We start from the raw sequence: 24,824 nt of genomic DNA, 5'->3' as shown, positions 1-24,824 counted from the left end.
ATATATATGTATATATACATATATAATACACATACATATTTGAGTACATGCTATGCCAAAATATAAGAAATATGATGTATATGTATATACCTACACATCTGTATGTATATGTGTGTATACAGTATATGCATAGATAGATGCAGATATACATATCCACAAACATCATATATATATATATATATATATATATATATATACATATATGTAATTATATATCTAGGGTATTCTCTTTGAACTGAAATAAATGTGAACATTTTTGAATAGAAGCAGAAAGACTCAGATAACTAGAAGGGATAAGCAAATCAACACAAAGATTTCATACTAAAGAATGATTGGGTGAAACAGCAAATCATAGACATAATTAATAACTTCACCCAAGAAAACGATAATAATGAGACATCATACCAAAATGTATGGGATGCAGCCAAAGCGGTAATAAGGGGAAATTTCATATCTCTAGAGGCCTATTTGTATAAAATAGAGAAAGAGAAGGTCAATGAATTGGGTTTGCAACTAAAAATGCTAGAAAAGCAACAAATTAAAAACCCCCAGTCAAACACTAAACTTGAAATTCTAAAAATAAAAGGAGAGATCAATAAAATTGAAAGTAAAAAAACTATTGAATTAATTAATAAAACTAAGAGTTGGGTCTATGAAAAAACCAACAAAATAGACAAACCCTTAGTAAATCTGATTAAAAAAAGGAAAGAGGAAAATCAAATTGTTAGTCTTAAAAATGAAAAGGGAGAACTCGCCACTAACAAAGAGGAAATTAGAGCAATAATTAGGAGTTACTTTGCCCAACTTTATGCCAATAAATTCGACAACTTAAATGAAATAGAAAAATACCTCCAAAAATATAGCTTGCCCAAACTAACAGAGGAAGAAGTAAATATCCTAAATAGTCCCATCTCAGAAAAAGAAATAGAACAAACTATCAATCAACTCCCTAAGAAAAAATCCCCACGACCAGATGGATTTACATGTGAATTCTACCAAACATTTAAAGAACAATTAACTCCAATGCTAAATAAACTATTTGAAAAAATAGGGATTGAAGGAGTCCTACCAAACTCCTTTTATGACACAGACATGGTACTGATACCTAAACCAGGTAGGCTGAAGGCAGAGAAAGAAAATTATAGACCAATCTCCCTAATGAATATTGATGCTAAAATCTTAAATAAAATATTAGCAAAAAGATTACAGAAAATCATCCCCAGGATAATACACTATGACCAAGTAGGATTTATACCAGGAATGCAGGGCTGGTTCAATATTAGGAAAACTATTAGCATAATTGACTATATCAATAACCAACCAAACAAAAACCATATGATCATCTCAATAGATGCAGAAAAAGCATTTGATAAAATCCAACATCCATTCCTAATAAAAACACTTGAGAGCATAGGAATAAATGGACTTTTCCTTAAAATAGTCAGGAGCATATATTTAAAACCATCAGTAAGCATCATATGCAATGGGGAAAAACTGGAACCTTTCCCAGTAAGATCTGGAGTGAAGCAAGGTTGCCCACTATCACCATTATTATTTAATATCGTATTAGAAACACTAGCCTCGGCACTAAGAGTCGAGAAAGATATTAAAGGAATTAGAGTAGGCAATGAGGAAACCAAACTATCACTCTTTGCAGATGATATGATGGTATACCTAGAGAACCCCAGAGATTCTACTAAAAAGCTATTGGAAATAATTCATAATTTTAGCAAAGTAGCTGGCTACAAAATAAATCCCCATAAATCCTCAACATTTTTATACATCACCAACAAAACCCAACAGCAAGAGATACAAAGAGAAATCCCATTCAGAATAACTGTTGATACCATAAAATATTTGGGAATCTATCTACCAAAGGAAAGTCAGGAATTATAATGCAAGCAAAAAAGTGAGAATGTGATGCTCTGATCCATACTCAGTTCCCACAGTTCTCTCTTCTGGGTGTAGATGGCTTTCTTCATCACAAGATCATTGGAACTGGCATCATTCACCTCATTGTTGGAAAGAGTCACATTCATCAGAATTGATCATCATATAATACTGATGTTGCCATGTACAATAATCTCCTGGTTTGCTCATTTCATTACATAATTAGAGGTCTCCAGACCTCTCTAAAATAATCCTCCTGATCATTTCTTATAGAATAGTAATATTCCATAACACTCATATACTATAACTTATTCAGCCATTCTCCAACTGATGGGCTTCCACTCAGTTTCCAGTTTCTTAGCACTGCAAAAAGGACTCCACAATTATTTTTGTACATACAGGTCCCTTTCCCTCCTTTACAATCTCTTTGGGATATAAGCCCAGTAGAAACACTGATGGATCAAAGAGTATCCAAAGTTTGATAACTTTTTATTCTATTTTTCTTGTACAACATGACAAATATGGAAATATTTTAAAAAGGATATGTATAATCTATATCAGATTGTTTACTCTCTTGATGAGGGGGAAGATAAGAAGAAAAGATTTGGAACAAAAAAATCTTACAAAAATGATTATTGAAAATTACCCTTATATGCATTTGAGAAAATAATATACTATAGAGGAAAAAAAATTACAAAGCAAAAACAAAAATGACAAATCTACCTAAATTAATTTATTTGAATATATTCAGTGCTGTATCAATCAAACTATCAAAAATTACTTTATATAGCTAGAAAAACAATAAAATTCCTCTGGAAAAAACAAAAGTCAATAATATCAACGGAATTAATGAAAAAGTGTGAAGGAGAATAATCTGCTTCAAAATGCATCTTGTTAATTAGTCATTTTTCAATTGTGTCTAGTTTTTTATGATCCCATTCAGAGTTTTCTTAGCAAAGATATGAATGATTTGCCAATTGTTTCTCCATCTAATTATACAAACCAAGAACTGAGTAAAATGAGGTAAAGTGAATTGTTTAGGATCACATAGATAGTAAGTATCTGAGGCTAGATTTAAACTCATAGAGATAAATTCCAGGCTCAGAATTCTCTGCAGGCTATCCCAGCCTAATATATTGTGGTTAGAGTAGGAAATTAGGCCCAGTGTCTATGAAACTGTGAATCTCCTTTGATCCAGTAACACAAATTAATCTCTTTTGATCCAGTAACACAAATTCTAGGTTTGAACCCAAAAGATATCAGATAAAAAGGCAAAGGATCTTTATGTACCATAATATTTATAGCAGCTCTTTTTCTGGTAGCAAAGAATCAAAAGTTGAGGGGATGACCATCAATTGGGGAATGGCTGAATAAGTTGTAGCATATGAATCTGATGAAGTACCATTATGCTTATAAGAAATAATTAGGAAATTATTTCGGACCGGGGCAGGGGGGAGGGGGGGAGAAGGAGGAGGGGAGACATGGAAAGACCTATATGAATTGATACAAAGTGAAGTCTACCTGGGAAAGCTATTTGGGGAGTGGGTCAAGGCAGTGAAGGGCTGGGCATAACTTAAAAATTCTTGGACCTTATTATCTGTTGCAAAAATGATAAATTTTAAACTTTGAGTTAAATGTATTGCTTATTTTTATTAAAAAAAAAAGAAATTTTCATCTCCATCTCCATATGTAATAAAACTGGCCAAGAATGACAAAGTACTCCAGAGATGGGGAATTATTTGCTATATCCTTTCTAGGAAACAAGTAATTTTTATTATTGACATCTGAGGTCAAGCTCTTTAAAAAATATGGAACCTTATTTTTTCTACATCTGGGCATTTTATACAAGTTTTAAATGAAGACATATATCCTGCCTAGAGCCTAAATTCAACAAGCAATGTCTATTCTCCCTCAAGCTTCTTTTCTTAGCACTTCCTTTCTCATTTATCAAACTCCTACCATGAAACTTACAAGATGAAAAGTTTCAAGCCAACTTTAGGAGTAACTCCAGCTAAAATTTAGTGAGAAGACAAGACTCTTTCCTTTACTCTTTTTATAGTGTATAAAGGAGCTATAAATGATGAATATGTTATAAAGATATAGATACACACATACACATACATGCACTGTATTTATGAATTCATGCATACATACACTGGTCAAGAATAAGAGATAATGCCTTCAACTTTAAAAATTAAGATCAAGGAAAATAAAATTTACTCTTTTGTAAATAATATATGTGTATAAGTATGTATAGCCTAGTATCAAGAAAGAGATTGAAAACTTTTGAGAGTGAGTGGGAGATTACAGAGAGAATTTTGTTATGAAGTTAGAGAGATGGAGGATAGAGGTTTTGAGAACATGGAAATTTTGAAGTGCAGGACCTAGAAGTTATTTTAAGAAATTTTTCTGGGATAATTTTAATCTCAGTCAAGTTAGAAGGACATATTCTGAAATGAAAGGGAAAGGGAAATGAGTTGTAGTTTTAGGTAGGGAAGATAAAGTTAAAAACAATTTTGTGAGGAATGAAGATGAGCTAATGAAAGAGGATCAATGATATCATTACATGGATAACACAAATTTGTAGTGGACAAAAGCATTATTGTTTCTGTGATTATTTCTAGGAACATAATCACTTGAAAGGAAGAAGCAGCTCATAAAATTTACTTATGATTGAGGGCTGAAGGGTAGTAATTTTGGAAGAGCCAGAAGTAAGGGGATAAGAGTACATTATTTCAATGGTCAAGACTGGATACAGAAATGTGACTGTGAGAAAGTTATCAATCTATGTGGAGAATAATTTAAAAAAATAAAAGTTCAAAGTTCACAATAAGGACAAATAATGGGTACTAAGTTATTCAGGCAGCAAGAGAGATAGAAGAATAGAATATTTACTTCAATGAATGGAATGTCAGAGTTAAGGATTTTGTATGCAGCAGTGATTTGAGTGATAGTAACAATCTGAGTGATTTAAGTGATGGTAAAAGATAGCATGGGCAACTAAGTGACACAGCGGATTGAGTGCTGAACTTAGAGTCACCTTCTTCAGTTCAAATCTGGCTTCAGACATTTTCCAGGAAATGGAAATGGTAAATAAACCACTCCGACGTCTTTGCCAAGAAAATCTAATGGGGTCATGAAAAGATGGACATGATTGAAAAATACTTAAAAATGATGAAATGCATGATACAATCATCTTGATTAAGAAAAATTAGTGTCTATGTATTTCTGGGTACATATTCAAAGAGTAAAATGTTGGAATGGAACAGTGTGATATAGTACAGAAATTGATAGTGTGTGTATATCTATCTATCCATCCATCCACCCATCTATCTGTGTCTCTGTGTGTAGTGATATAGTATAGAAAGAGTAATAGAGAGAAAGCATGAGGATCAATGTTTAATTCTTATCTCTGGCACTTACTATTTTTGGGACCTCAGACCAATGAGTTATTCTGGGTCTCATTTTCTTCATTGTAACAAGAGAGGATTGGATTTATTGTCCTTTCAGTACCTTTCACTCTAAATCCATATGTCTATGACTGAAAGCAAAATAGATTGACAAATGGATGAATATATAGGTATGCTATGTATATACACACACTAATAAACTTTGGACAATATTTATAACTACGGATGAATAACAAGAATGATCCACATATGGACAGATACAGACACATACACTTAGGCATGTGTGTATATATGTGTGTGTGTATATATGCATATATATGTATGTATGTATACACACGTAGTATTAAGTTATTTCAATGTCATTTGGGATACGTGCATATATCTATGTATATGTGACAGATATGCAAAGCTTCTCTAAACACTTAGTTTGATAGCTGGTTGTGATGTGAACATCACTGTGGTTCTTTTATGGAATACACAGTAGAGTGCAAGCTCTGGATGGTTCTTCCAAATTGGCCACACTTCAGTATCACCTTGGTACCAGAGGACATCTCACTAACTAGAATCAGCTTAACTAAACACAAATCAGCTCATCATCTTAAGATTTACAATGGGTTATCTTGGCCATAGTAAGACACGGAGATCAAATGTTGCAGGTAAAATTGAAGGATGTGCTCTGTATTTGTAGTCTGTGGATCATATTGTTCAAAGGCCTTTCTCGTCAAAGATACTACTCTGTGGGGAGCCGGCACTAATCTACAGGTGATAAAGCCACATTCCTTAGACTACTCTAACCTTGAACAAACAGACATCTAGACGCCTCCTGGAGCTTCCTACATCATCCAAGGCCCCTGATCAACTCCTCTTTCAGGGGAAAACAAATCCTTTGTCTAGGGCCCCCTCTGTACTGAGTTTGCACAACCCCCACTCCCTTACAAACCACCATAAATACTTGTACTTTTGCCCACAATAAATGAGACTTGATCAGAAAGCTTGTCTTGTCTCCCTTCTACGCATCTCTTGTCCCCCCCTTTCTTCTCTCTCTTCCCAGGGCTTACATACTCCGTCTAGCAGGCCTGGACACTACTCTGCCATTTTTTTTCCAGTAACAAATAGAAGTTAGGTGACTTAGAAATGCTGACATAGCTGGAAAGTGTCTGAACTCAAATTTGAACTCAGGTCTTCCTGACTCTAGTTAGGCTCAGTACTCTATCCCCTGAGGCACCTAGTTACCTAAAGCTAATTACATCAATACAATTATGCAATGTCTCTAAAGATTTAAAACATCTAATGACAACCTTTAAGTCTTTTTTTTTTTTTTTTGTATCTTTTAACCGCACTTTCCTTATGAAAACTCTGTTGGCTAAGATATTCTGAGCTTTGTACATGTCTGACTTTTATAATACTTTCTGGATGATTATATGAGATAAAGGGTCATTACAATATAATAAAGAGAAAGTGTCATCAAGTCAATGAAACTTAAAAAAAATGTCCAAATCAATTAAAGATATTATAGATAACTAGAGTTATTTGGCAAAGATCATTTGTTAATTATGTATTCTTAGACAGATACTGCATGTTAGACTAAGGAACATTAGGCTTAAGTACTAAATAGTAGAAGAGATTAAAAAGCAATTTTCTTTAACAAATCACAACATTTTTTCAATATGACCTTCTTAAGGATTTGGCATTGAAATAGATAGTATCCATTATGAGAAAAAGTAGAGACTAACTCCCTTTGCAACGAAAGAAACTGATAACCATTTTTCTACTACTTTTCCCTGTTGATCACAGAATAACATCATACAATTTTTCTGTATCTTTTTAATTTTATAAACTTCATCTTTCCAAAGAATCCATGAATTAGAAAGGAAAGGCAGGCTAATGATGATTATAGAGTAAGAAATAACTCTTTCCCTTTAAAAAAAAAAAGATAAATCTTTAGGAGAAGGGAGAAGAGTTATAATTATAGTGCTATTGAATTTCTTTTTTTTTTTTTTTTACTATAGCTTTTTATTTACAAGACATATGCATGGATAATTTTTCAGCATTGACAACTGCAAAACCTTTTGTTCCAACTTTTCCCTTCCTTTCTCCCATCCTCTCCCCCTGATGGCAGGTTGACCAATACATGTTAAATATGTTAAAGTATAAATTAAATACAATATAAGCATACATATCCTAACAGTTATTTTGCTGCATAAAAAGAATCGGAGTTTATTTCAAACTGAATTGAAATAGTGTACTATTAGCCTGTGAAGGAAATCAAAAATGCAGGTGGACAAAAAAAGAGGGATTGGGAATTCTATGTAGTGGTGCATAGTCATCTCCCAAAGTTCTTTCATTGGTTGTAGCTGGTTCAATTCATTACTGCTCTATTGGAACTTATTTGATTCATCTTATTGTTGAAGAGAGCCATGTCCATCAGAATTGATCATCATATAGTATTGTTGTTGAAGTATATTATGATGTCCTGGTCCTGCTCATTTCATTCAGCATCAGTTCATGCAAGTTTCTCCAGGCCTTTCTGAAATCATCCTGCTGGTCATTTCTTACAGAACAATAATATTCCATAATATGCATATACTACAATTTATTCAGCCATTCTCCAATTGATGGGCATCCACTCAGTTTCCAGTTTTTGACCATTACCAAGAGGGCTACCACTAACATTCTTGCACATGCAGGTCCCTTTCCCTTCTTTAAAATCTCTTTGGGATATAAGCCCAGTAAGTAACACTGCTGGATCAAAGGGTATGCACAGTTGGATAACTTTTTGACCATAGTTCCAAATTGCTCTCTAGAATGGCTGGATGTATTCACAATTGCACCAACAATATATCAGTATCCCAGTTTTCTCACATCCCCTCCAACATTCTGCATTCATTCTAGACAATCTGACAGGTGTGCAGTGGTATCTCAGAGTTGTCTTAATTTGTATTCCTCTGATTAATAATGACTTGAAGCATCTTTTCATATGGCTAGAAATAGTTTAAATTTCTTCATCTGAGAATTTTTTGTTCATATCTTTTGATCATTTATCAATTGGAGAATGACTTGATTTCTTATAAATTAGAGTAAATTCTCTATATATTTTGGAAATGAGGCCTTTATCAGAGCTTTTGAATATAAAAATATTTTCCCAGTTTATTATTTCCCTTCTAATCTTGTCTGCATTAGTTTTGTTTGTACAAATGTTTTTCAATTTGATATAATCAAATTTTTCTATTTTATGATCAATAATGATCTCTAGTTCTTCTTTGGTCATAAATTCCTTCCTCTTCCACAGGTCTGAGAGGTAAACTATTCTATGTTCTTCTAATTTATTTATAATCTCATTCTTTATGCCTAAGTCACGAACCCATTTTGATCTTATCTTGGTGTACAGTGTTAAGTGTGCATCAATGCCTAGTTTCTGCCATACTGATTTCCAATTTTCCCAGCAATTTTTGTCAAACAGTGAGTTCTTATCTTTGAAGTTGGGTTCTTTGGGTTTGACAAACACTAGATTATTAAAGTTATTGACTGTTTTGTCCTTTGAACCTAACCTATTCCACCGATCAATTAATCTATTTCTTAGCTAATACCAAATGGTTTGGGTAACTACCGCTTTATAATTTTAGATCTAGTACAGCTTGGCCACCTTCATTTGATTTTTTTTTCAATAATTCCCTTGAAATTCTTGACCTTTTGTTTTTCCATATGAACTGCTATTGAATTTCTATTCGAATATATAAAGATTTAAGAGAGAAGTGAGAATTACAAATAAAAAGTAGTTTTATGAAGGGAAAACACTCCACAAATTCCAGTTTAGTACTCTAACTTGGTTTAGGAATAAAGACAACTCCAGAAATACTCAATGCCAAACTACTCAATGCCTTCTCATTGCAGAAAAGAATCAAAACCATTTCTTGACCTACTTTTTAGAATTACAGTTATTTTGCTGAAGCATGGGACCTGCAAGAAATATTTAATATATCTATTTCAGTTTTCTCATTTGCAAATGAACAAAACCCAATAATTACAGAAATTAAATGACTTGTCTTAAGATCATACAAACTTGATAGCTTAAGTTAAGTATCCACTTTCCTCATATACTCAGGTACCATGTTCTTTGTATTTTCCTATAATATCAGATCCAAGATCAATACAGAGAGCAGCAACAATCACTTTTTCTTTTTATTAGACTTTACAACTATGAAACTCAAATATAGACATGTGAATGTACATGAAACTCCCTATACTTTCATATTAAATTGTAAGCTCTTTAAGGGCAAGGCACAGAGCCCGGAAAATAGTAATTGCTTAATACTTATTTATTGGTTGATTAGTTTAGGGTTCATCACATAAAGATAGTTGAGAGAACCTGACTGTGAGGAGAAGCATATTTGACAAAGGAATGTGCTTGACTGGCTTCAGTTAACTCAAGAAACACATGGCCCACATAAACCATACCATACTATTTTTTATACATAAACAGAAAACGTGTATAAAATCTACTGTTCAGGTACCAGACACCAAATAGCAATGAATAGTTACTTCATTGTCATAATTATAGTAATCCCATGTCACTTGAAGCAAAAGTGAACATAGAGAATAGAAGTTTTATTCCCAAAGTAGTGATCCTTTCCTTGATATTAAATGATTTGTTCTCCTTTTGTCTCTTCTGAATGTATACACTCCAATCTCTCTTATTTAACTTTCCAATTCTCTTTTGTATTTCTTCCCAACTAAAATTTAAACAACCACTTATTAAGCACCTGCTTTTTTAGACACAAGATACATCCTCAGACTTCATGGAGCCTATGTTCTATCAAAAGAGGGTCAGTAAATCATTTATTAAGCAAAAATGTTACATGCTTACTATGTGTCAAGCACTGTGCCAAGCATGAGGGAATACAAAAATGTCAAAAAACAGTCTCTACTTTCAAGGAGCTCACAGTTGAACGAGAAAGACAACATGTAAATGATCAATTATAAACAAGGTATATGCTGGACACATTGGAGAAAATCAAGAGAAGAGAGACACGAGAATTAAGAGAGATCGGGAACTGCTTCTTGTAGGTGGTCAGGTTGGACATGGTCAAGGTTATGACATACATGGGAAACTAAATACAAAGTGATACATAATAACTGCATCACAGGGACAAGTTAAGGGGTATAAGATGTCCCAAGGAGGTAAGCTCTTTACTAATTCAGAGAAGTAAGGAAGGCTTCATAACAAAATGGCCCTAGAATTTGACTATAAAGGGTGGTAGGAATTCGAAATAAAGAAGGGCAATGGAAGCCATTGTAGGTATGGGGAGCATCACTGAAAAAAATCACCATATAAAAGAAAACCAGAATGTTAAGGATACAGCAAATAGTAGTCTGACTAAGGTACATCATATATGACAAAGCCCCCTGTATGTATTCAAACTTATCCTGGGTAGCACCAGCTTTGCGGCAGGTCCTGAATACAAAGTTAAGGAGCCTGGAAAGTCTCATACTTTCTTCTTTCTTAGATCCTTTCTTGTTACCAAGGCCATCAAATCCTGGGGTGCCTAAATATATCAAAATGCAAAATGGCTATGTTAAATGGCCATGGCAACTACCTACATTTGCTAAGGCTTATAAATCTTTCTTTGAACTTACCTTAAAAATCAATGGGCCTTAATGAAAAGATGGAAATCTTAAAATCAGGAAATCCTACCTTCAAGTCCCATCTCTGACAAATGAACAAACCCCTTAAATTTTTAGTGTTCTCCTTCCACATACAAGTTTTTTAGAGTCATGTTCCTATCTACATTACTAGAAGGAAATTCCTTGTACTAAGAAGAACACAGATGTAGATTGAGAGCTGAAAATGATTTTATCCCTCCATACTTGATTTGAGGGAATATTCTCATTAGCCTAGAGTTAACATTCTTCTTCAAAATTACCTGACCAGAGAGCAATAGCTTGTACCTAAAAAGTGCTATGTATTTACAGTTGTCAACATGATCTAATTTGCACACTACAGAATCTCTATTCTTTTATTTATTTATTTATTTTTGGAAGAGCTAGTTATGATAAAGTCCAAGATGTGGACACTTCCTCCATTATTGTAAATCCTCAAGCACACAACAAATGATGGTATTAGAAAATTGCCTGTGGCATTGATTGCCTATAATCAAACTGATCTATTCTTCCCTTGACAAAGACTTTTATCTACTATGGCATATTTGTTTATTATATCCATTCCAGATCAATAATCTGCGACATGGAGATTGTGATTTACAATCTAAGGTCACATAAGGTTTTAAGTTATGTGGTCTGGAATTAAACCCAGATCTTCTCATTATGATGCCTATATTGTCCCCATAACGTACACACTTGAATCTACAGATATAAAAACTTTTCTACGCTCAGATGAAATCATTACAGATAACTGATTTTTCCTCTTCGAAAATGTCCTATCATTAATTTTTCATCTTTGAGCTTCCTTGTAAATAACATCAGCCTATACATCAAATATTTAATGAACATGCCAGAAACTGCATATAGTAAATGAATGGATTGAAGTCTACAGATAAGCCTCAATTTAGATCAGTTGTCTAAGACTACTTTGCTGTTTTCTTTCTGACAAAATAAATCAGCACAGTAATGGCTGACAAAACGTCATATGCTCTAAGTAATCAGGATGGAAAGAACAATAACAGCAGTTCTGGGAGGAAATCCCTGGTTTTTCTATCTAGGACCTGGTAGGATACAGCTCACCATAAGTAAAGGAAGTGGGTGGAAACATGTATCCAGCAACAGAGCATGAGAGTCTTGGTGACATTGTGAGAAACCAACATGCAAAATGGTAAAAACATACTGTAGCCTGCTGAAATAAACCACATAAAATTAAAAAAAAAAAAACAAATTTGCATTAATAAATCAAAATTTTTCTAATTATCTGTGTCTTGGTCTGGGCCTCTCCAGATTAATTTTACATTCAATTTCTAAATTCAATAATCTTTCATTATTAATACTATCATTATTATTATAATTACCACCAGCAAACTAGTTAATATTGTTCTAAAGCAGAACATTTTTTCTTACTAATGTTCTGATACAAAAAAAAAAAAACTCTTATTTAAGTAGCCAGAAAAATAAAATATTTTCTTCATAATGACACTCTAAAATAGGGAACAACTATGATCATTAGCCTAGTTTATGGTTGAAGAAACTGAGACTTAAAGTCAAGGGCTTGCCCAAAGTTTCACAAGGAATTTGTGTCAGACCTGAGATCTGAAGACAGACCTAATGCTGAAATTATCATTTTAACCATCACACCATACTGCTCTTTTTTCATGTGCTTTCTTAAATTCATACTGATAAAGAAATGAGAGCTATAAAGACAAGAAAATGGCATTGCTTTGTAGGCATGAATTCATTTTCCAAAAGAACTTAAATATCCTCAAAAACCCAATGGAAGACATTAATATATAAAATTGTCTAAAGCATACAAAGAATTATAATAAAAGTTAAAATCAGACTGAATACACAGAATACTCAGATAAGAGTTATGTGAGAGACTTGAAGAAGGAAGTAATTTCTGACTGAGGATATCAGAGAAAGCTTCATGAAAGAGGTTGAACATTAACATTCTTGAAGGAAGGAAAAGTCTTAATAGCGGAAAAGGAGAGATTATAGGTCAAATGAATCATAGATTTGGATCTAGTGAGGACTACAGAGGACATCATTCCCAACTCCTCATTTTGAAGAAGTGAAAGTTAAGACATATGAAGAACTGATAATGGATTGTATATCAACATCCTCAGAGGAAAAAAAAATGAGAAAGGTAACATCAGAGAATAGAGTTTGAAGATTTACATCAGTAGAAGAAGTGTCCACCTCTCTGAAGTAATCAGAAGTCATTCAATCTAACTTTACTTGGAGCAGCAATGTCCTCCACATTATGTTTACATTGAGGTCATCTAGTCTCTAGAGAACTGGGCTGAGAAATGCCTTACTTCTCAAGGAAGCCCATTGTATTTAGGAATAACTAAAATTATTAAGATCTTTTTATGGAACAATTTTTATCCCTCTTGTTTTCTTTCTGCCCTCTGAAAGCACCTAAAATGATTCTAAATCCTTTCATCATATGATATATTTTCACACATTTGAAGAGCCTATGATGTACTTTTTGTGAGTGAGATTTTTTTTTCTAATGTAAACACCCCTATTTCTTATAGGAACTGTCTTCTCAAAGCCCTTATCATTCTGGTTCTCCTATTCTTGATATGCTTGCAAATATCTCTCTTAACTAAAACAACTACAATCACACTCTATGAATAGTCTGACCAGATCTCAAACATATCTGGACATGATATTAATAATAATATACCCAGAAATCACACTAGTTTTAGAGATACTCATAATCTGGTAACTCAACTTGAGTCCATGGTATACTACTAGGTATACAAAATCCTTTTTTTTTTTTTAAAGATGGGAGTTACATATGAAAGTGTTCCAAATCACTACTGATCAGAGAAATGCAAATTAAGACAACTCTGAGATACCACTATACACCTGTCAGATTGGCTAAGATGACAGGAAAAAATAATGATCAATGTTGGAGGGGATGCGAGAAAACTGGGACACTAATGCATTGTTGGTGGAGTTGTGAATGAACCCAACTATTCTGGAGAGCAATCTGGAATTATGCCCAAAAAGTTATCAAACTGTGCATACCCTTTGATCCAGCAGTGTTTCTACTGGGCTTATACCCCAAAGAGATACTAAAGAAGGGAAAGGGACCTGTATGTACCAAAATGTTTGTGGCAGCCCTGTTTGTAGTGGCTAGAAGCTGGAAAATGAATGGATGCCCATCAATTGGAGAATGGCTGGGTAAATTGTGGTATATGAATGTTATGGAATATTATTGTTCTGTAAGAAATGACCAGCAGGATGAATACAGAGAGGACTGGCGAGACTTACATGACCTGATGCTAAGTGAAATGAGCAGAACCAAGAGATCATTATACACTTCAACAACGATACTGTATGAGGATGTATTCTGATGGAAGTGAATTTCTTCAACAAAGAGAAGAGCTAACTCAGTTTCAATTGATCAGTGATGGACAGAAGCAGCTACACCCAAAGAAAGAACATTGGGAAATGGACGTAAACTGTTTGCATTTTTGTTTTTCTTCCCGGGTTATTTTTACCTTCTGAAGCCAATTCTCCCTGTGCAACAAGAGAACTGTTTGGTTCTGCACACATATATTGTATCTAGGATATACTGTGACATATTTAACATGTAGAGGACTGTTTGCTATCTGGGGGAAGGGATGGAGGAAGGGAGGGGAAAAATCAGAACAGAAGCGAGTGCAAGGGATAATGTTGTAAAAAATTACCCAGGCATGGGTTCTGTCAATAAAAAGTTATAATTATTTTATAAAAATAAAAAATGTGAGTTACAATTTAACCTAGTCTCTTCCAGTACTGTTGTCTATTAAAATTTACCTTATTTAAAATTAAGACAACTCTGAGATACCACTACACACCTGTCAGATTGGCTAGAGTGACAGGGAAAGATAATGTGGAATGTTGGAGGGGATGTGGGAAAACAGGGATACTGATACATTGTTGGTGGAATTGTGAACACATCCAGCCATTCTGGAGAGCAATTTGGAACTATGCTCAAAAAGTTATCAAACTGTGCATACCCTTTGATCCAGCAGTGTTTCTACTGGGCTTATACCCCAAAGAGATACTAAAGAAGGGAAAGGGACCTGTATGTGCCAAAATGTTTGTGGCAGCCCTATTTGTAGTGACTAGAAGATGGAAAATGAATGGATGCCCATCAATTGGAGAATGGTTGAGCAAATTGTGGTATATGAATGTTATGGAATATTATTGTTCTGTAAGAAATGACCAGCAGGATGAATACAGAGAGGACTGGAGAGACTTACATGAACTGATGCTAAGTGAAATGAGCAGAACCAGGAGATCATTATATACCTCAACAATGATACTGTTTGAGGATGTATTCTGATGGAAGTGAATCTCTTAGATAAAGAGAGCTAATTAAGTCTCAATTGATCAAAGATGGGCAGAAGCAGCTACACCCAAAGAAAGAACACTGGTTGATGAATGTGAACTATTTTTCTTCCTGGGTTATTCATACCTTCTGAATTCAATTCTCCCTGTGCAACAAGAAAACTGTTCTGTTCTGCACACGTATATTGTATCCAGGATATACTGTAACCTAGTCAACATGTAAAGGATTGCTTGCCATCTGGGGGAGGGGGTGGAGGGAGGGAGGAGAAAAATCGGAATGGAAGTGAATGCAAGGGAAAATGTTGTAAAAAATTACCCTGGCATGAGTTCTATCAATAAAAAGTTATTTTAAAAAATTTACCTTATTTAATTCATCATTCTGGTCTATCTGTATTAGATGCATGAATGAAATTCGGCTTGGAAAAAAAAATCTTTGATAGCATATTTTTCCAAAACCCTTGTAAAGTCAACAATAAGCAAAGTGAAATTTTGCACACTCCACTGATATCCTGTAAGTCCAAACTAAATAACTCCATCATGCTTTCCATTTATCCTTCTCTCAGTAAAAATCTTTACCTAACAAAACATTTTATTTTTCATACATTTTATCTGATTTACTGGTACTTGGGTATTTTTCCTTGGCAAGACAATAAGCTTCATGAGACAAGAGATTTTGTTTTAACTAACTTTTAGGGTTGCCAAAGTCTAGAACAATGTTCTACAAACCAAATATTCTTAGTAATGTTTGAGGAATCCACAAAATTGATAAGTTCAGATATATCTCTATCAAAATCACTGAAAGACATGTTGGATAAAGCAGGGCAAAGTACAGGCATCTATGGCATACCGCTGAAGAACTTCCTCCAGGTTAAACACAACAACGACAACTATATTATTTAGGATGAAAAGTGAAAATAGGTATAGGCAAAGTTGCTCATGGATTTACCTCTCTTATTTGAGGGGACTGAGAGATGGTCAAGGAGAGAAATAGTAACAAATTCTGATCCACATAGAGGCCCCAGCAAGCATACTCACCATGATAATTGCATTTATGCTTTATTTAATACAATTGTTTAGTCACAACAATAAATATGATTGCAGAGCTTCTCCAGGTCAAAACTATGCCAGAGTACTATATTATCTAGCTCATTCATCTTTACCCTGTACATAGGTCATAATGAAAGATTTTAATTAAAAAAAATGTTTAATTCAGGACATAGTATATTCTACAATGCTGCTGTGAAGTAATTAGCAGGCTGGGATGATAAGTTGTTCAAAAAAAAAAAAAAAAGGAATCATGCTAGTCTTTTAAACCTTTTTTCATGAATATATTTTGGCCCCAAATAATAAAATTTGTTTTAACAATTCAATCTGGTGGGTGCAAAGTAGAAAATACTTTGATCTTATCTTTATCTTGCTACCATAGTTCTTCTTTATTCACCAAATTAAGAGCAATAATTGTGTCTACACATCCAGAATCATCAAACTTCTTTAGTAACCAGAGTTCCAAATATAAACTTATCTTCTCCCCCCCGCAAAAGGCCATAGATATAATATGAAACTACCTTTTTTTTATAATGTAGAATTTTCAAATAAAAGGAAATCATTAACCCCTGGTAACAACACATAGATAAACCGAAGATGAAACATTCTTCTTGTTCAAACTAAGTTAAGGCTTATGAGATGAAAAACATAATCAGATTACTTCTATAAAGACTTTGAGTGCAAAGGGGAGATATACAGTAAGACAAGAGAGAGGAAAAAAAAAAACTCAAGAAAATATCCTCTCTGCACATTCACTTAATACCATATGACAAAATACAGGAAAACCACAATGGAAAATTGCTTTTGATAAAAGCAGACTAGCATTTTACTTGGAGAATGTCAAACCCACAATAAAGGGAAAACAGAAATACTAAACTATTAATCTGCCATGAGAAAAGCTTATTGGGAACAGAGTAAATAAACTTGACAATATTTTGATAACAGAAATCAGAGGAAGGCCAGAGTTATAATATGAAACTACCTTTTTTTTTTTTTTTTTTTACAAAGCTTGAATTTATGCTTTAAAACTTTAGACCATGTTGACCCTAGATGAAGATGCCAAGAGTCTTACCACTGAAGTTAAAAACTAAAGAAAAACAATAGTATTCATTTCAAATTGATCCTGTCATTCTCTAGTCTCTCTATGAAAAGTAGTAGATTGTTTTCAAATGCTAATGATAGATGGATTGACTCTGCTGATATTCCATTTGCATTCTAGTTTTTCATTTCATCTTTTTTTATATATAATAACTTTTTATTGACAAAAACCATGCCAGGGTAATTTTTTTTTTACAACATTATCCCTTGCACTCACTTCTGTTCCGATTTTTCCCCTCCCTCCCCCTCCTCCCCTAGATGGCAAGCAGTCCTATATATGTTAGATATGTTGCAGTATATCCTAGATACAATATATGTTTGCAGAACCGAACAGTTCTCTTGTTGCACAGGGAGAATTGGATTCAGAAGGTAAAAATAACCCGGGAAGAAAAACAAAAAATGCAAATAGTTTACATTCATTTCCCAGTGTTCTTTCTTTGGGTGTAGCTGCTTTTGTCCATCATTTATCAACTGAAACTGAGTTAGATCTTCCCTTTGTCAAAATTATCCACTTCCACCAGAATACATCCTCATACAGTATCATTGTTGAAGTGTATAATGATCTCCTAGTTCTGCTCATTTCACTTAGCATCAGTTCATGTAAGTCTCGCCAGTCCTCTCTGTATTCATCCTGCTGGTCATTTATTACAGAACAATAATATTCCATAACATTCATATACCACAATTTACCCCGCCATTCTCCAATTGATGGGCATTCAATTTCCAGTTTCTAGACACTACAAACAGGGCTGTCACAAACATTTTGGCACACACAGGTCCCTTTCCCTTCTTTAGTATTTCTTTGCCCAATAGCTCAATAGAAACAAAGCTGGATCAAAGGGTATGCACAATTTGATAACTTTTTGGGAATAGTTCCAAATTGCTCTCCAGAATGGTTGGATTCGTTCACAACTCCACCAACAATGCATCAGTGTCCCAGTTTTCCCACATCCCCTCCAACAGTCATCATTATTTTTTCCTGTCATCTTAGCCAATCTGATAGGTGTGTAGTGGTATCTCAGAGTTGTCTTAATTTGCATTTCTCTGATCAATAATGATTTGGAACACTCTTTCATATGAGTGGTAATAGTTTCAATTTCATCCTCTGAAAATTGTCTGTTCATATCCTTTGACCATTTATCAATTGGAGAATGGCTTGATTTCTTATAAATTTGAGTCAGTTCTCTATATATTTTGGAAATGAGGCCTTTATCAGAACCTTTAACTGTGAAGATGTTTTCCCAGCTTGTTGCTTCCCTTCTAATCTTGTTTGCATTAGTTTTGTTTGTACAAAAGACTTTTTAATTTGATATAATCAAAATTTCCTATTTTGTGATCAGTAATGGTCTCTAGTTCATATTTGGTCACAAATTTCTTTCTCCTCCACAAGTCTGAGAGATAAACTATCCTATGTTCCTCTAATTTATTTATAATCTCGTTCTTTATGCCTAGATCATGGACCCATTTTTATCTTATCTTGGTATATGTTGTTAAGTATGGGTCCATGCCTAATTTCTGCCATATTAATTTCCAGTTATCCCAGCAGTTTTTATCAAATAATGAATTCTTATCCCAAAAGTTAGGGTCTTTGGGTTTGTCAAACACTAGATTGCTATAGTTGACTATTCTGTCTTGTGAACCTAACCTATTCCACTGATCAACTAATCTATTTCTTAGCCAATACCAAATGGTTTTGGTGACTGCTGCTTTATAATATAATTTTAGATCAGGTACAGCTAGGCCACCTTCATTTGATTTTTTTTTCATTAATTCCCTTGAGATTCTCGACCTTTCATTGTTACATATGAATTTTGTTATTTTTTTCTAGATCATTAAAATATTTTCTTGAAAGTCTGATTGGTATAGCACTAAATAAATAGATTAGTTTAGGGAGTATTGTCATCTTTATTATATTCGCTCTGCCTATCCAAGAGCACTTAATAGTTTTCCAATTATTTAACTCTGACTTTATTTGTGTGGAAAGGTTTTTGTAATTTTGCTCATATAATTCCTGACTTTCCTTTGGTAGATAGATTCCCAAATATTTTATGCCATCGACAGTTATTTTGAATGGAATTTCTCTTTGTATCTCTTGCTGTTGGATTTTGTTGGTGATGTATAAAAATGCTGAGGATTTATGGGGATTTATTTTGTATCCTGCTACTTTGCTAAAATTATGAATTATTTCTAATAGCTTTTTAGTAGAATCTCTGGGGTTCTCTAGGTATACCATCATATCATCTGCAAAGAGTGATAAGTTGGTTTCCTTATTGCCTACTCTAATTCCTGTAATCTCTTTCTTTACTCTTATTGCAGAGGCTAGTGTTTCTAATACAATATTGAATAATGATGGTGATAGTGGGCAACCTTGCTTCACTCCAGAACTTACTGGGAAAGATTCCAGTTTTTCCCCCTTGCATATGATGCTTACTGATGGTTTCAAATATATGCTCCTAAGTATTGTAAGGAAAAGTCCATTTATTCCTATGCTCTCAAGTGTTTTTATTAGGAATGGATGTTGGATTTTATCAAATGCTTTTTCTGCATCTATTGAGATGATCATATGATTTTTGTTTGGTTGTTTATTGATATAGTCGATTATGCTAATAGTTTTCCTAATATTGAACCAGCCCTGCATTCCTGGTATAAATCCTACTTGGTCATAGTGCATTATCCTGGGGATGATTTTCTGTAATCTTTTTGCTAATATTTTATTTAAGATTTTAGCATCAATATTCATTAGGGAGATTGGTCTATAATTTTCTTTCTCTGCCTTCAGCCTACCTGGTTTAGGTATCAGTACCATGTCTGTGTCATAAAAGGAGTTGGGTAGGACTCCTTCAATCCCTATTTTTTCAAATAGTTTATTTAGCATTGGAGTTAATTGTTTGGTAGAATTCACATGTAAATCCATCTGGTCCTGGGGATTTTTTCTTAGGAAGTTGGTTAATAGCTTGTTCTATTTCTTTTTCTGAGATGGGACTGTTTAGGATATTTACTTCTTCCTCTGTTAGTTTGGGCAAGCTATATTCTTGGAGGTATTTTTCTATTTCATTTAAGTTGTCGAATTTATTGGCATAAAGTTGGGCAAAGTAACTCCTAATTATTGCTCTAATTTCCTCTTTGTTAGTGGCGAGTTCTCCCTTTTCATTTTTAAGACTAACAATTTGATTTTCCTCTTTCCTTTTTTAATCAGATTTACTAAGAGTTTGTCTATTTTGTTGGTTTTTTCATAGAACCAACTCTTAGTTTTGTTAATCAATTCAATAGTTTTTTTACTTTCAATTTTATTGATCTCTCCTTTTATTTTTAGAATTTCAAGTTTAGTGTTTGACTGGAGGTTTTTAATTTGTTCCTTTTCTAGCATTTTTAGTTGCAAACCCAATTCATTGACTTTCTCTTTCTCTATTTTATACAAATAGGCCTCTAGAGATATGAAATTTCCCCTTATTACCGCTTTGGCTGCATCCCATACATTTTGGTATGATGTCTCATTATTATCGTTTTCTTGGATGAAGTTATTAATTATGTCTATAATTTGCTGTTTCACCCAATCATTCTTTAGTGATTATTTAGTTTCCAATTATTTTTTGGTCTACTTTCCCCTGGCTTTTTGTTGAATGTAATTTTCATTGCATCATGGTCTGAAAAGGATGCATTTACTATTTCTGCCTTACTGCATTTGAGTTTGAGGTTTTTAGGTCCTAATATATGGTCAATTTTTGTATAGGTTCCATGAACTGCTGAAAAGAAAGTGTATTCCTTTCTGTCTCCATTATGTTTTCTCCAGAACCTATCATATCTAATTTCTAATTTTTCTAGTATTCTATTTACCTCTTTGACTTCTTTCTTATTTATTTTGTGGTTTGATTTATCTAATTCTGAGAGTGCAAGGTTGAGATCTCCCACTATTATAGTTTTACTATCTATTTCTTCTTGCAGCTCTCTTAATTTCTCTTTTAAGAATTTAGATGCTACACCACTTGGTGCATATATGTTTAATATTGATATTGCTTCATTATCTATGCTACCCTTTAGCAAGATATAGTGCCCTTCCTTATCTCTTTTAATTAGATCAATTTTTGCTTTAGCTTGATCTGAGATCAGGATGGCTACTCCTTCTTTTTTGACTTCACCTGAAGCATAGTAGATTTTACTCCAACCTTTGACCTTTACTCTGCATGTATTTCCCCGCTTCAGGTGTGTTTCCTGTAAACAACATATTGTAGGATTCTGGCTTTTAATCCATTCTGCTAACCGCTTCCTCTTTATGGGGGAGTTTACCCCATTCACATTTATGGTTAAAATGACCAATTCTGTATTACTTGCCATCTTGTTAACCCCTGTTTATGCTTTTCTTCTTTCTTTCCCCCCTTCTACCCCTTCCCAGTATTAAGCTTGTGAGTGCCACTTGCTTCTCACAGCCTTCCCTTTTTAATATCCCTCCCCCCGTGCCTTAGAGTTCCTCCCCCATCTTACCCCTTTCCCTCAGAGTTTCCGTATTCCCTTCCGCTTAGCTTATTCCTTCCCTTTTCACTTTTCCCTTCTCACTTTTCAATGAGGTGGGAGAAGTTTCACAATAAATTGAATATGTCTAAAATTTTTCTCTTAAAGCCAATTCTGAAGGCAGTAAGATACCCACTATATTCATCCCCCTCCATTCTTTCTCTCAGATATAATAGGTTTCCTTTGCCTCTTCATGAGATGTACTACCCCCACTTTACCCTTTCCTGGCGAATCTCAAGGATGGCTTCTCTTGGTAACTATTTGTGGGTTTTTTTTTTCAGTCAAGCATTAATTCAGAGGCTTGTCATGAAATGGATTCTGAGAGAAAACGAGGAGTTTACACCACTGTGTGCCTCATCTCCGCCATCTTGGCCAGAAGTCCCCCATTTCATCTTTTGCAAAAGATGCCGTTTTGTATTAATGTAAGGAACTTACGATGTCAAAATTGCTCAAACAAATACAGAATAGCAACATGTTTATAATTTCCAGTCTTAGTTGACTGGGGCACTGAAAGGATATCTAACTTGTCTGTGGTCACAGGAATAGTATATGTAAGAGGCAGGATTTACCCTACATTTTATTGGCTCCAAAGCAGATACTTTTTTTCACAATGTCACACTTCCTCCCATCCCAAATAGAGAAGATAAAGATCTTAAGAAATAATTATTACTTAAGCACTACTATGTGTTATGCACTATGTCAAGTATTCTGCCAATATTGTTTCATATCCCTTTAACCTTCCAAGTAGATACCCCATTTTACTTCCATTTTACAGTTGAAGCAACTAAGGCAATCAGAGGTTTGCCCAGAGTTATACAATTAGCAAGTATCCGAGACCAAAATGGAACAAGGTCTTCTTGACTATGTTGTCTACTGTGCTACTTAGCTAACTATGATAATCCCTAAGCTAATTATAAGTTTGGATGAAAATGAGATGGAAGTTATATTCCCTCTATAAAATAAAAGATTATAGTATCAAAGATTTAGACCTGGAAAGAAGCTCAGGTACCATCATGCTTAATTCTCTATTTTACAGATGAGGAACCTGAGTCCCAGAGATGTGGCTTTCCTAAAACTGTTAATAGCTAGCAAACAAAACAAAGCAAAACAAAACAAAACAAAACACTAAGATGAAATGTGAACTCAGGTCTTTTTGATTAAGCAATGTTCTCTTTTTCTGTTGTAATATCTTCCACTTGTTAGATGAGTAATGTGACATATATATTTAAAAGTTACAAAATGGATTTTCCTATGGAAATAACTCACTCCTACATTTGACATTTTCAAAGCATAGGAGATGGCTCCTACAAATTATAAATCTCTCCAAAACTTATCATTTTCAACTTAAAATGTTTCTCTTCTTTTATCCACTACATGCAGTCTAGAAAATTTGGTCTGTAATTAAATTTTATTTTCTCACTGAGTATAGAATTTTAGAATTTTCAGGGGCAGAAGAAATCATGGATTCTCCTTACAGCATTCACAAAAAGTAATCACTTAAGGAATTCAAATGACAAGGAACTTCTTCTCAGCTCAGATATAGCATTTTACTTTGGATAGTTTGTGATTTTTCTTTATGTTTAGCTCATATTTACATACCTGCAATTTCCAACTACTAGACTAAAATTTCCCACATATTGCCAAATAAAATGACTCTCCCATATAGGAATCTTTCCAACATGAAATTAGAGAGAGCATCCCACAGAGGGTAAATAATTTTTGGCAGATTGACTTGAAAATTTTGGACAAGGAAAATTTTGGAAAGCAGTCACTACAGTAGGATGATGATGGTTATCCTATACTAGTAATATTATTCCACCTGAGTTTTGTGGTCCTGGAATTTAATTCTCTGTTATTATTATTTCCAATTTCTATTGGAGATCATTCACAAAATTGACATTGCTGTGTCATAGTCAAGTTATAGTATGTCTGACTATGGTTGATCGATCAGTATGACCTTGGAAAACTTTACCACAGGTTGGACACAAATAATCTATAGGAACATTTGGGGTAACTTCTCTAATTTTGTGCAACTCATGTTGCCTTTGGGCTAATTCAATTCTGCTTTACTAAATTTAGGGTCATTACTATTGCCTAGGATAAGAAATAGTCAATTCTGTAGTTGTTTGTTTTATCAATGAATCAAGTCTAATATATTATTGTGAAGGATAGACTTATGACAGCCAATATTCTGTTTCCTATGTCATCACATAGTCTTATCTATTACCTCTTTCTAACACAGAGACATCTAAAAATGCACATTTTAAATGTTCTTCCTTAAGTTTAATTAAAACAGTCAATGAAGGCTTGTACTCATGACTACTTAAAGTTTATGATCATTATTTTCTTTTTGTACTTTGAGGACAGAATTTCATAAGAACGCTTAGTATTAAAAAAAAAAATTGACCTTTTGGTAATGAAAAAACAAACCGACAAATGTATTCCTTTGTTAAATATTTCAATCAGCAATGTGGAGAAGGGTAGGTCAGTAACCCCTTTTCTTTTACAGGAAATTGATGAAATACTGACAGTCATTAAAGACCAGTTAAGTTCATGAGTTATAACCAAAGAGCTAGTAGGTGATTTTTACATCATAGTTTCCAAAGCTATCATACTAAAAATAGGTATTTCATTCTTCATCATAATATAGAAAAGAAAAAAAAACACAGTTTGTATTTAGTGTAAGAAAGCTTTAATTTTATGGACTTTAAGGAAGGAAAAATAGCCAAAAGAAAGCTAGGAAAAATTCTGAAACACAATTGTTTTCATATATGTATCTATATCCAGAGATATATTTATATTTATATTCTATATTTATATATAGACATTGATATAATTTGATGAGGGAAGAAGGAGAAGGATTCT

General features: G+C 33.7%; 1 protein-coding gene across 2 annotated transcripts in view; it reads right to left on the bottom strand.

Annotated features, from left to right (window-relative positions):
• Positions 1-24,824, bottom strand: part of PLXDC2 (plexin domain containing 2) — a 518,304-nt gene that overhangs the window by 134,036 nt on the left and 359,444 nt on the right. The gene's annotated exons all lie outside the window — the stretch shown is intronic.

This window comes from Antechinus flavipes, chromosome 5 (assembly GCF_016432865.1).
Source record: "Antechinus flavipes isolate AdamAnt ecotype Samford, QLD, Australia chromosome 5, AdamAnt_v2, whole genome shotgun sequence".
Taxonomy (NCBI): domain Eukaryota; kingdom Metazoa; phylum Chordata; class Mammalia; order Dasyuromorphia; family Dasyuridae; genus Antechinus; species Antechinus flavipes.
Note: the sequence above shows the minus strand (reverse complement) of the source record. Positions and strands in the feature narration are given on the sequence as shown.